Source organism: Hyperolius riggenbachi, chromosome 3, assembly GCF_040937935.1.
Source record: "Hyperolius riggenbachi isolate aHypRig1 chromosome 3, aHypRig1.pri, whole genome shotgun sequence".
In the NCBI taxonomy this organism is placed as follows: domain Eukaryota; kingdom Metazoa; phylum Chordata; class Amphibia; order Anura; family Hyperoliidae; genus Hyperolius; species Hyperolius riggenbachi.
Genome location: NC_090648.1, coordinates 240,086,981 through 240,099,976, shown reverse-complemented (window position 1 = coordinate 240,099,976; position 12,996 = coordinate 240,086,981). Strand labels below are relative to the sequence as shown.

The 12,996-nt window shown below is 39.5% G+C and overlaps 1 protein-coding gene across 1 annotated transcript in view; it reads right to left on the bottom strand.

Annotated features, from left to right (window-relative positions):
• Positions 1 to 12,996, bottom strand: part of LOC137562283 (collagen alpha-1(VII) chain-like) — a 519,927-nt gene that overhangs the window by 204,866 nt on the left and 302,065 nt on the right. The window lies entirely within an intron of this gene.

Genomic DNA, 12,996 nt, shown 5'->3' with positions numbered 1-12,996 from the left:
AAACCTACAAGATCCTAACTAAACTCTCCCTAGCAGAGTCTGTCAGCAGCTGTCCCTTAACTAACTACTGGAGGGCAGATGAGTGAGTAAAACAACTGCAGAACCTTGCCTTTTATAAGGGGGGGTGGTGCTCCAAGAGTGAGTGCAGTCTGATTGACTGACAATGTGCCTGCTGACTGTGATGTAGAGGGTCAAAGTTCTGCTCATTAGAGCATTATGGGGCGAATCGAACTTCCGGGAAAGTTCACCGGCGAAGGCGAACCACCAGAAGTTCACCTGGAACCGTTCGCCGGCGAACCGTTTGGGCCATCTCTAAACAGGGGTAAGATTGCAGTGTGCATTCAGTACACAACAGTTTTACCAATACTTATGCTAGTATACATTATTAGTGTACTGAGTATTGCACTACTTTCATATTGCATGGCACACTACCAATGTGCATTACCTGGGTACTTGAAACAAAAAGAAAAACCGAGAGCCCAATATAGTGCAGTAAGTCTAACAATTGTTGGCGAAATAATTAACAGATGTGGATATACTCACAAACACGGGTTACCACATAGGCAACCACTTGAACTGCAGGTGGGGAGTATTAGAACCTGACCCCACTCAGGTTTAAGAAGTCGCTCTCTGTAGATAGAAAGAAGGGGACAGTCCCCTCCACCCAAGGTGGACTATATACTGTGCAAATTTGGACAGAGGCGCCAGGCAGGTTAAAATGATCTAAAAACAACTAAAAAGGAGGAGTACAGGTGGACTTACCTCCTGAAATGATGGACAATCAAGATTGTTCAAATCGCAAATAACAATTTATTTTGGCACTCCGCAACGCGTTTCGCAGGTATAACCCGCTTCATCAGGCAAGGAGTGCAAGCTAAAAATCAAGCATACAAACCATAAACAATATACAATAAACAAAACACGACCCTAAGAGCTTGCCATCATAATACCAAAAGCAAAAATGACATATGTCTGTCACAGAAGGGGCGATCTGCTGTGACAGGAGACGTGTAAATACCAAGGGCCTGATTTACCAAAGGACGATAAGCCCCTTTGCATGTCTAATTGTTTGTTTGCTCCTCCAAACAACCGCGAGAGCTATCGCGGGCGCCCGGACGCAATGCGCCACCCCGGACACGCAAAGCCCATAGACCCATATTGGGCCCCGCGCATCCAAGAAGATGCACCCCGCGCAAACGCAGCGCGCGCAAATGTATGCACGTGCAAAAACGCTTAGCGCGAAAAAATCGCGCCAAGCGTTAGCAAATCAGGCCCCATGTGTAATGAGGAATGCGACCAAAGTAGTACAAGAATCTATCATGAAACAGCACATAAATAACTTCTCATTCAATTGTCAGCATAAGTTATTATATATATCAGCGTAAGTTATTATATAGTGACAATACCCGTGTGTCCATAGTGGTGTAATAACTATCTACATAGCCGCAAAAGTATCATCTATAAAAGTGAAGTATAGCTCTTTGAATAAATAGGGAATTCCATCTTACCTCAAAAAGGTCCAATAGTGGCAATGCGCCTCTGTAACTCGCGCTGCTGCTGTCTGCTGTTTATAAAGGTGTCTATGAGCCTAAATTAAAGGTAGGATGTCAGGTGAGTACAGCGTGACATCACATCCCCCACACTGGGCTTATACGGGAAGTGATGCTGGGAAGCATGGGCGAGGTGGCGTCGGCCATGTTGATTGTGGGCAATTTTGCCAATAGCTGTAAATATGTATAAAATGTGGTGTTTTTGCCACACTATGCATCTCAACAATATTTCCATGCCTATGCGACCATATAGTGGCACTGATAGCGTTACTGGCTATCATTAGATTGTGATCTCTATTTGTTGTTTCTGTATTCATATAGTCTATGTAGTATATATATGAATGCTGCCATCTAGTGGTCAGAATATGGAATAGCAGGTAAAAGTAGTTCTACTCCTATACAAATGCATAAAACTGAATTAAATCCAATAACAGAGATAAAACAACAGTGTTAATATGGTTAAGAAGAAGTAACATCAATAAAATATATAAAAAAATATAAAAAAAATTTAAAAAAAAAATAAAAAAAAAAAAAAATAAATAAATAATAATAAAAAAAAATAAAAAAATAAAAATAATTATATAAAAAAAAAAAAAAAGAAAAAAAAATCATAAAAATATGCTTATCTAATATAATAATTTTAAGAAATGTATAAAAAATAAAAGAGAGGACTATCATAATAAAACATTGTTTGCTATTAGCAAGCGACTGTTTGGAGTAATAATAAATAATTAATCATTAAAATGCTTTTTCTAAAACCTCATTCAGACCATTGGGTATCAGGCACTTTAGAATTTGTATCCAATAAATTTCCTTTTGGCGCAGTATCTCGAAAGCATTTGTGTGGGATGGGGAAACTGATTCGATGAAAGTGATTTTAAATAAGAGAGGATTATTGTTGTGATGGATACCAAAATGTCGAGAAACGCTGTGTAAATTGTAATTATTTATGATGTTTCTCTTGTGCTGGCCAATCCTGCTGCGAGCCTCCTGGGTCGTACGACCAACGTATTGAGGCCCACATGGGCATGAAATAAGATAAATAATGAAACGAGAGTCACAATCGATATGTTGCGTGATAGGATATTCAATGTTTGTAGTGTGGGACTGAAATTTACACAGCGTTTCTCGACATTTTGGTATCCATCACAACAATAATCCTCTCTTATTTAAAATCACTTTCATCGAATCAGTTTCCCCATCCCACACAAATGCTTTCGAGATACTGCGCCAAAAGGAAATTTATTGGATACAAATTCTAAAGTGCCTGATACCCAATGGTCTGAATGAGGTTTTAGAAAAAGCATTTTAATGATTAATTATTTATTATTACTCCAAACAGTCGCTTGCTAATAGCAAACAATGTTTTATTATGATAGTCCTCTCTTTTATTTTTTATACATTTCTTAAAATTATTATATTAGATAAGCATATTTTTATGATTTTTTTTTTTTTTTTTTTTATATAATTATTTTTATTTTTATTTTTTTTTTTTTATTTTTTTTTTTTTTTATATTTTTTTATATATTTTATTGATGTTACTTCTTCTTAACCATATTAACACTGTTGTTTTATCTCTGTTATTGGATTTAATTCAGTTTTATGCATTTGTATAGGAGTAGAACTACTTTTACCTGCTATTCCATATTCTGACCACTAGATGGCAGCATTCATATATATACTACATAGACTATATGAATACAGAAACAACAAATAGAGATCACAATCTAATGATAGCCAGTAACGCTATCAGTGCCACTATATGGTCGCATAGGCATGGAAATATTGTTGAGATGCATAGTGTGGCAAAAACACCACATTTTATACATATTTACAGCTATTGGCAAAATTGCCCACAATCAACATGGCCGACGCCACCTCGCCCATGCTTCCCAGCATCACTTCCCGTATAAGCCCAGTGTGGGGGATGTGATGTCACGCTGTACTCACCTGACATCCTACCTTTAATTTAGGCTCATAGACACCTTTATAAACAGCAGACAGCAGCAGCGCGAGTTACAGAGGCGCATTGCCACTATTGGACCTTTTTGAGGTAAGATGGAATTCCCTATTTATTCAAAGAGCTATACTTCACTTTTATAGATGATACTTTTGCGGCTATGTAGATAGTTATTACACCACTATGGACACACGGGTATTGTCACTATATAATAACTTACGCTGATATATATAATAACTTATGCTGACAATTGAATGAGAAGTTATTTATGTGCTGTTTCATGATAGATTCTTGTACTACTTTGGTCGCATTCCTCATTACACATGGGGCCTGATTTGCTAACGCTTGGCGCGATTTTTTCGCGCTAAGCGTTTTTGCACGTGCATACATTTGCGCGCGCTGCGTTTGCGCGGGGTGCATCTTCTTGGATGCGCGGGGCCCAATATGGGTCTATGGGCTTTGCGTGTCCGGGGTGGCGCATTGCGTCCGGGCGCCCGCGATAGCTCTCGCGGTTGTTTGGAGGAGCAAACAAACAATTAGACATGCAAAGGGGCTTATCGTCCTTTGGTAAATCAGGCCCTTGGTATTTACACGTCTCCTGTCACAGCAGATCGCCCCTTCTGTGACAGACATATGTCATTTTTGCTTTTGGTATTATGATGGCAAGCTCTTAGGGTCGTGTTTTGTTTATTGTATATTGTTTATGGTTTGTATGCTTGATTTTTAGCTTGCACTCCTTGCCTGATGAAGCGGGTTATACCTGCGAAACGCGTTGCGGAGTGCCAAAATAAATTGTTATTTGCGATTTGAACAATCTTGATTGTCCATCATTTCAGGAGGTAAGTCCACCTGTACTCCTCCTTTTTAGTTGTTTTTAGATCATTTTAACCTGCCTGGCGCCTCTGTCCAAATTTGCACAGTATATAGTCCACCTTGGGTGGAGGGGACTGTCCCCTTCTTTCTATCTACAGAGAGCGACTTCTTAAACCTGAGTGGGGTCAGGTTCTAATACTCCCCACCTGCAGTTCAAGTGGTTGCCTATGTGGTAACCCGTGTTTGTGAGTATATCCACATCTGTTAATTATTTCGCCAACAATTGTTAGACTTACTGCACTATATTGGGCTCTCGGTTTTTCTTTTTGTTTCAAGTGCATCATATAGCCTCTACGTTATCCAACGCAAGAGCGACTTAACCGATAGCAGCCCTCCAACATGGAATTCATCGACGAGCGCGCAACCCATAGATCCTGTCTCTTGGCCCAGTTTAAGACCAATACGGACATTCCAAGCCCACCAGGAAACATATCGGACAATACCCCGTCGATCCCGGAAATAGACCTCAAACCTCTATTCATCAAACTTGAAACTGCACTCAAGGACGAATTTTTCAATCTTGCGGACATCGCAATGCAGCGAACTTATATTAATGAAAAAATTTCACCTGACGGTATTCGCATAAAAACACTATCCACCTTTCCAAAAGACTTAGTTTACAGTGATGAATGGTATGATTATTTAGAAACTTGCACGAGCGGAATGATGGAGAGAATTATAAAGAAAAGAACCTCCATCGTCAATGACCTCCAACCCATTATAGCGGAACTCAGACACACTTTGGCCCAGCATTCGAAAAGCAAATCCTACCATCCACTCATGTCTAATTTGATTTCACGTGTCAAAAAGTTTGAGGTTGATACCATCGACACCAAGCTACGTAAGCTCAACAGAGACAGGTTGGCTTACGCTGAGCACAGGGAACGAGCACGCGCCACTAGATTCCCACCAGCTATCCCCATACAATCACAAAACCTGTTGCCCTCACTTATGAGTCTAAAAATCCCTCCACCACCACCACGGATCTTTCCGCTTTACCCACCACCATATCCACTACCGCCGCCCACTTTCCCACCCCCCACAGAAGCACTTCCTACACCCCTACCACCTCCTCCAGCCTTCAATCCCCCAAAATTTAGCTTCGCACATACCACTATGTTAGAGAAAACCCTGTTCCCAAAAACATTACCGGCAAATCAAATACAAAAACCAATAACCTCAGCGACCAATCCTGCTGCACCTCATCCTGCACCTATACCATCTGGGCCCAGCATAGTCCCCAAAAAATCAACTCAAGTTCCTAAACCACGGAGAGTTTCCAGCTCAAAAAGCACGAACAAAAAGAAAAAAACTCTCAGTTCAAGAACGAATAAAATCCAATTCAAACCGAATACAGTTCCACTCTACAAGTTTCTTAAAGGAGCCCCTCCCACTACCCTCCTCAATCAGCAATCATTGGTCCATACCTCTATTAGTGAAACCACACCACTTGAAGAAGACCTAGGGGCCTCTCAGTTCAGCACATATGACACACCCATACCGTCGCCAACAGAACTTCCCCAGACACTACTCAATGTAGGAGATCCTACCAGCAATATTGAGGGGTCAGACAATCTCGACACTACCCTTACCGCCACAGCTTTTTTAGACCTCCCCTCCACACTCACACAGAGCACCCTAGTCCTTCCGTTACCCAGCCCCACTATAAACCGGGTCCTCCTCAAACCAAAACACAACATGAAGAGGCCCCTCCCAGACCTCGAAAAAGAGGCTGTCGGGGCAAAGGAAAAAAGAAAAAAAGAAACCTCGAACACGATACTACCACTACCAATCCTCAAATGAAAAGTATCTTTAATTTATCAGATTATGCATTAAATTCATATGAAACCCAACTTTTAAACAAAGGTTTATCTTTTTGTCCCACTAATTCATCCAAATTATCCGAACTTTATACCGATCTTAATACATACATACGTAAATTGACACTGAAGAGACACTTTGCCCTTAAAAAATACCAGAAATCACTCAACGATCCGGACCCTAATTTTATTATTACTAACAACGAAAATATACCCATCTGTTCTGTTAACCCCACTGAAGTAACTATGGAGAAGTATATTACTACACAACTTAAGGGCCGCTCAAGGTTCTACCCGACTGCATCAAAAGGTAATTTTATACAGACATTTCATTCTCTAGTGCTTGAGGATCTACAGAAAATTGACCTCAATTCATTCCCGGCTCAATCCAACCTTACTAACAAAGAACAGTCTGCACTCCATACCCTCAGACGTACTCATGATATAATAATCAGACCAGCGGACAAGGGAGGGGGGGTTGTCCTTCTGAACAAAGTAGACTACCTCGAAGAAGCTTCGCGTCTACTTGATGACCCCCTACATTACACCGTACTTGATCATGATCCCACTGAAGAGTATAACTCAAAATTAAAAACCTTTATCAATGAGCATTATCTTAAGGGGATTCTCACAAAAAACGAAAGGGCATTCATCATTAATCAACACCCAAAAACCCCCTTCTTTTATTATTTACCTAAAATACACAAGTCACTCATCAGACCACCGGGTAGACCAATCATATCGGGCATAGACTCCACCACCAGCAATTTATCTGTATTTGTAGATAAACACTTACAACCACATGTCCAGTCCCTCCCATCTTTTTTAAAAGACTCCCAACACCTCATTCATCTGATTAAAAATATCCATTGGAAATCTGATTATTACTGGCTAACCTGCGATGTCACCTCGCTTTACACCAATATACCACACGACTTTGGACTTACAGCTTTATCTTTCTTCTTAAACAACAATCCGCTCATGCCTCATCCACAGATTAACTTCATTATTCACTGTGCAGAATTCATACTTCAACATAACACGTTCAGTTTTCAGGATAAATATTACCACCAACGTACAGGTACAGCCATGGGGAGTTCATTTGCTCCGTCCTTTGCGAACCTCACCATGGGTTACCTAGAGCATTTAAAATTCCATTCCCAGCATCCCTTTACAGAGAACATTAAGTTTTATCGTAGATATATTGATGATCTGATTTTCATATGGCAAGGCGACCCCAACAATATTCCTCTATTCGTGCAATACCTCAACAACAATCCGGCTGGTCTACTTTTCACTTTCCAATATCATCCCATCACCATAGAATATCTGGACCTGGTATTGTTCATCGAATTACTCAATATAAAAACCAAAACCCATTTCAAAAAAGTCGATGCCAACAATTACATTCATTTCAACAGTCACCATCATCGACCTTGGACTACCAACATCCCGTACTGCCAATATAAAAGGATTTACCGGAACTGTACTGACATAAATGACTACCATACACAGTCGACAATATTGACAAAAAATTTTTCCGAACGAAAATACCCAAACAAATTAATCATAGACGCCAAATACAAAGCAATTCACACCCCCAGCACTACATCCCAGACTGCCCCTAACTCCAATATTACTAACGTTAACGATCCATTTCCCAGGTTTATCACACGCTTCAGTTCACAACACAATATTATTAGAACCACGTTGCAGTCTAGATGGGACATATTAACACAAGATCCCTATCTTAAACCATTATTACCCAACAAACCAACACTCACATTTAAACGTGCACCTAATTTGCGTAACTTATTAGCTCCCAGTAAACTGAGGACATTCTCCCAATCCACCGGCCCCCGCCTACCACCAGGATCACATGCCTGTCACAAAGCGAGATGTACAGCCTGCCAGTTCGTGGTGAACACTAAGACCTTTCAGTCCCACACTACAAACATTGAATATCCTATCACGCAACATATCGATTGTGACTCTCGTTTCATTATTTATCTTATTTCATGCCCATGTGGGCCTCAATACGTTGGTCGTACGACCCAGGAGGCTCGCAGCAGGATTGGCCAGCACAAGAGAAACATCATAAATAATTACAATTTACACAGCGTTTCTCGACATTTTGGTATCCATCACAACAATAATCCTCTCTTATTTAAAATCACTTTCATCGAATCAGTTTCCCCATCCCACACAAATGCTTTCGAGATACTGCGCCAAAAGGAAATTTATTGGATACAAATTCTAAAGTGCCTGATACCCAATGGTCTGAATGAGGTTTTAGAAAAAGCATTTTAATGATTAATTATTTATTATTACTCCAAACAGTCGCTTGCTAATAGCAAACAATGTTTTATTATGATAGTCCTCTCTTTTATTTTTTATACATTTCTTAAAATTATTATATTAGATAAGCATATTTTTATGATTTTTTTTTTTTTTTTTTATATAATTATTATTTTTTTTTTATTTTATTTTTTTTTTTTTTTAATATTTTTTTTATATTTTTTTATATATTTTATTGATGTTACTTCTTCTTAACCATATTAACACTGTTGTTTTATCTCTGTTATTGGATTTAATTCAGTTTTATGCATTTGTATAGGAGTAGAACTACTTTTACCTGCTATTCCATATTCTGACCACTAGATGGCAGCATTCATATATATACTACATAGACTATATGAATACAGAAACAACAAATAGAGATCACAATCTAATGATAGCCAGTAACGCTATCAGTGCCACTATATGGTCGCATAGGCATGGAAATATTGTTGAGATGCATAGTGTGGCAAAAACACCACATTTTATACATATTTACAGCTATTGGCAAAATTGCCCACAATCAACATGGCCGACGCCACCTCGCCCATGCTTCCCAGCATCACTTCCCGTATAAGCCCAGTGTGGGGGATGTGATGTCACGCTGTACTCACCTGACATCCTACCTTTAATTTAGGCTCATAGACACCTTTATAAACAGCAGACAGCAGCAGCGCGAGTTACAGAGGCGCATTGCCACTATTGGACCTTTTTGAGGTAAGATGGAATTCCCTATTTATTCAAAGAGCTATACTTCACTTTTATAGATGATACTTTTGCGGCTATGTAGATAGTTATTACACCACTATGGACACACGGGTATTGTCACTATATAATAACTTACGCTGATATATATAATAACTTATGCTGACAATTGAATGAGAAGTTATTTATGTGCTGTTTCATGATAGATTCTTGTACTACTTTGGTCGCATTCCTCATTACACATGGGGCCTGATTTGCTAACGCTTGGCGCGATTTTTTCGCGCTAAGCGTTTTTGCACGTGCATACATTTGCGCGCGCTGCGTTTGCGCGGGGTGCATCTTCTTGGATGCGCGGGGCCCAATATGGGTCTATGGGCTTTGCGTGTCCGGGGTGGCGCATTGCGTCCGGGCGCCCGCGATAGCTCTCGCGGTTGTTTGGAGGAGCAAACAAACAATTAGACATGCAAAGGGGCTTATCGTCCTTTGGTAAATCAGGCCCTTGGTATTTACACGTCTCCTGTCACAGCAGATCGCCCCTTCTGTGACAGACATATGTCATTTTTGCTTTTGGTATTATGATGGCAAGCTCTTAGGGTCGTGTTTTGTTTATTGTATATTGTTTATGGTTTGTATGCTTGATTTTTAGCTTGCACTCCTTGCCTGATGAAGCGGGTTATACCTGCGAAACGCGTTGCGGAGTGCCAAAATAAATTGTTATTTGCGATTTGAACAATCTTGATTGTCCATCATTTCAGGAGGTAAGTCCACCTGTACTCCTCCTTTTTAGTTGTTTTTAGATCATTTTAACCTGCCTGGCGCCTCTGTCCAAATTTGCACATTACCTGGGTAGCACAAGTTGCACTATTTGCACAATGCATTCTATGCAAGTTGGGTAAGTATCAGTTAAATCAATATACCACAATGTATACCTATGTAGGGGTGTATGTACTACTGTACAAAGCATTGGTAAAATTGTTGCATGCAGAGAGCACATGGCAATTTTACCAGTACTTCCACATGTGTCGCACATTAGGCAATTAGAAAGACACACATAATTTGTGTAACACATTAGTTGCCAGTGTACCCTGTGGTAGCACACAGTACCCCGATAACCTTCATATTACCTCGGTAACATTGGTCACGCTAATTGCACAAAGCACACTACCTAACTACTGGGAGGGAGAAGGCGCCCCAAAAAATAGGTGGCAGCTGCTTTGGGGGGTTAGTCTAGTGTTCAATTTCAGAACTATTGCTTTTTTCTGGAGCGCGACCCACATATTTGATGATCAAAGAACCCGAGTGAGGACGGGATTTCCTCACCTGCCTTCATACTGTGGTTGCTAGTTGTGCAAACCATACTTGTGAGTATTCTTTTGCTCTTTAAGACTGTGCAATCAGCACTTGACATACTACACCATAAGGGGCTCCTGCTGTCTCTGTGTTTTTTCCTGTCTCCCTAGGAAGTCTGTTGAATCCCTTGGGATAACACACACCCTCTATACTACATAACTGTAGTTAATACCGGTAAAATTACTGAGCGCAGGGGAGCCCTGCACATGCCTTGAACATTGCCCCATAGTACCATAGGTAAACCAACAGTTATTTATTGAAACTGAATTACAATCACCTCATATAGGACTTTAGTTAAATCCACTTCTCTTGGAAACAGATGATAACATTTTCAAGCTCAATTATTAACAAAAATCTGAATGTTCTTCAAAAGGTATACATACAGTTTCAGTTGTGCTTGCACATAATCATAAATCCATTAACAGTGAAACAGCATGTAATAACCTAGTAGACAGAAAGAAAGTGTGCAAATCCTGCATAGGTGTCAACAACGGTGAAAAACATGGATTAACTATAGTTACATAGTTACATAGTTATTTGGGTTGAAAAAAGACATACGTCCATCGAGTTCAACCAGAGAACAAAGTACAACTCCAGCCTGCTCCCTCACATATCCCTGTTGATCCAGAGGAAGGCGAAAAATCCTTACAATGCATGGTCCAATTAGCCCCAAAAGGGAAAAAAAATTCCTTGCCGACTCCAGATGGCAATCAGATAAAATCCCTGGATCAACATCATTAGGCATTACCTAGTAATTGTAGCCATGGATGTCTTTCAACGCAAGGAAAGCATCTACGCCCCCTTTAAATGCAGGTAGAGAGTTTGCCATAACTACTTCCTGTAGCAATGCATTTCACATCTGAATCACTCTTACTGTAAAGAACCCTTTCCTAAATAAATGACTAAAACGTTTTTCCTCCATGCGCAGATCATGTCCTCTAGTTCTATTTGTTTCTCCAAATCAGTGACAGAAGAAATCTTATTTATATTACCCTAACTACTTACCATTTTAACCGCTTAAGTCTATCTGGATGAATATATCCATCCAGATAGACTGTGCTGCTCATACTGCCTGAGGCGTGCGATTGCGCGCACTCTCGCGCACGCTCCCGCCGCCTGCCGTTAGACCCCGATCAATGAATGGGAATATACTTCCCATTCATCGATCTAAGCTCCCTGCATAAAAACAGATGGTCTCTTATCAGAGGCCGCTGTATTTCTGAAAAAAAAAAAAGTTTCCCGTCCTCTTTCTAGTTCCTGAAAGCGAGATCGCTCGCTTCCAGGACTTTTTGACTGTAGTAAACTACACCCACATAATTTTTTTATTGAATAATTACTTTATATTACATTTAAAATTAGCTGTTTACCTCCCACACTAAAAATTACCCAAATACTTGTTTTAATTCAAAAAAATAAAATAAAAAAATTACAATTGAAAAAAAACAAAACAACATAAATAGTTACCTAAGGGTCTGAACTTTTTAAATATGCATGTCAAGAGAGTATATTATTATATTTTTTTAAATTATACGCTTGTAAATAGTGATGGACACAAATTTAAAAAATGCACCTTTATTTCTAAATAAAAAATCTGCACCATAAATTGTGATAGGGACATCATTTAAATCATGGTTCCCCAACCCTGTCCTCAAGGCCCACCAACAGTACATGTTTTGCAGGAAACCACAAACATACACAGGTGGGGTAATTCGTGTCTCAGCAGAGCTGATTAACCACCTTTGTGGATTTCCACAAAACATGCACTGTTGGTGGGCCTTGAGGAAAGGGTTGAGGAACACTGATTTAAATGGTGTAATAAGCGAGACAAATGGGCAAATAAAATACATGAGTTTTAATTACGGTAGCATGTATTAATTTCAAACTATAATGGCCAAAATCTGAGAAATAATTATTTTTTTTCCATTTCTTTCTTAATCTTCCTGTTAAAATGGATTTAGAAGAAAATAATTCTTAGCAAAATGTATCACCCAAAGAAAGCCTAATTAGTGGCAGAAAAAACAAGATATAGATCAATTAATTGTGATAAGTAGTTATAAAGTTATTGGCGAATGAATGGGAGGTGAAAGTTGCTCAGATGCATAAGGTGAACAACACTGTATGCTGTGGAAATAATAATATAGCCTTTATAATTGAATTTTGTTTATAGCCTTTATACTTTGTATTCCTATATACTAAGAGCTTTTAAGTATATTATGATAATGAGAGCAAATAATTGTGGCAAGATTTTTTGTTTTTGCAGGGTCTTCTGAAGGAGACATAAAACCGGTCTATACCAGTATTTCCTGTGACGATTCTGAAACCTAGGAGAACCGAGTTCTTGAGAAATGGAACTCAGATAATAATTTGGCTTGGAAGTAGAAATTTACCCGCCCAGACAGAA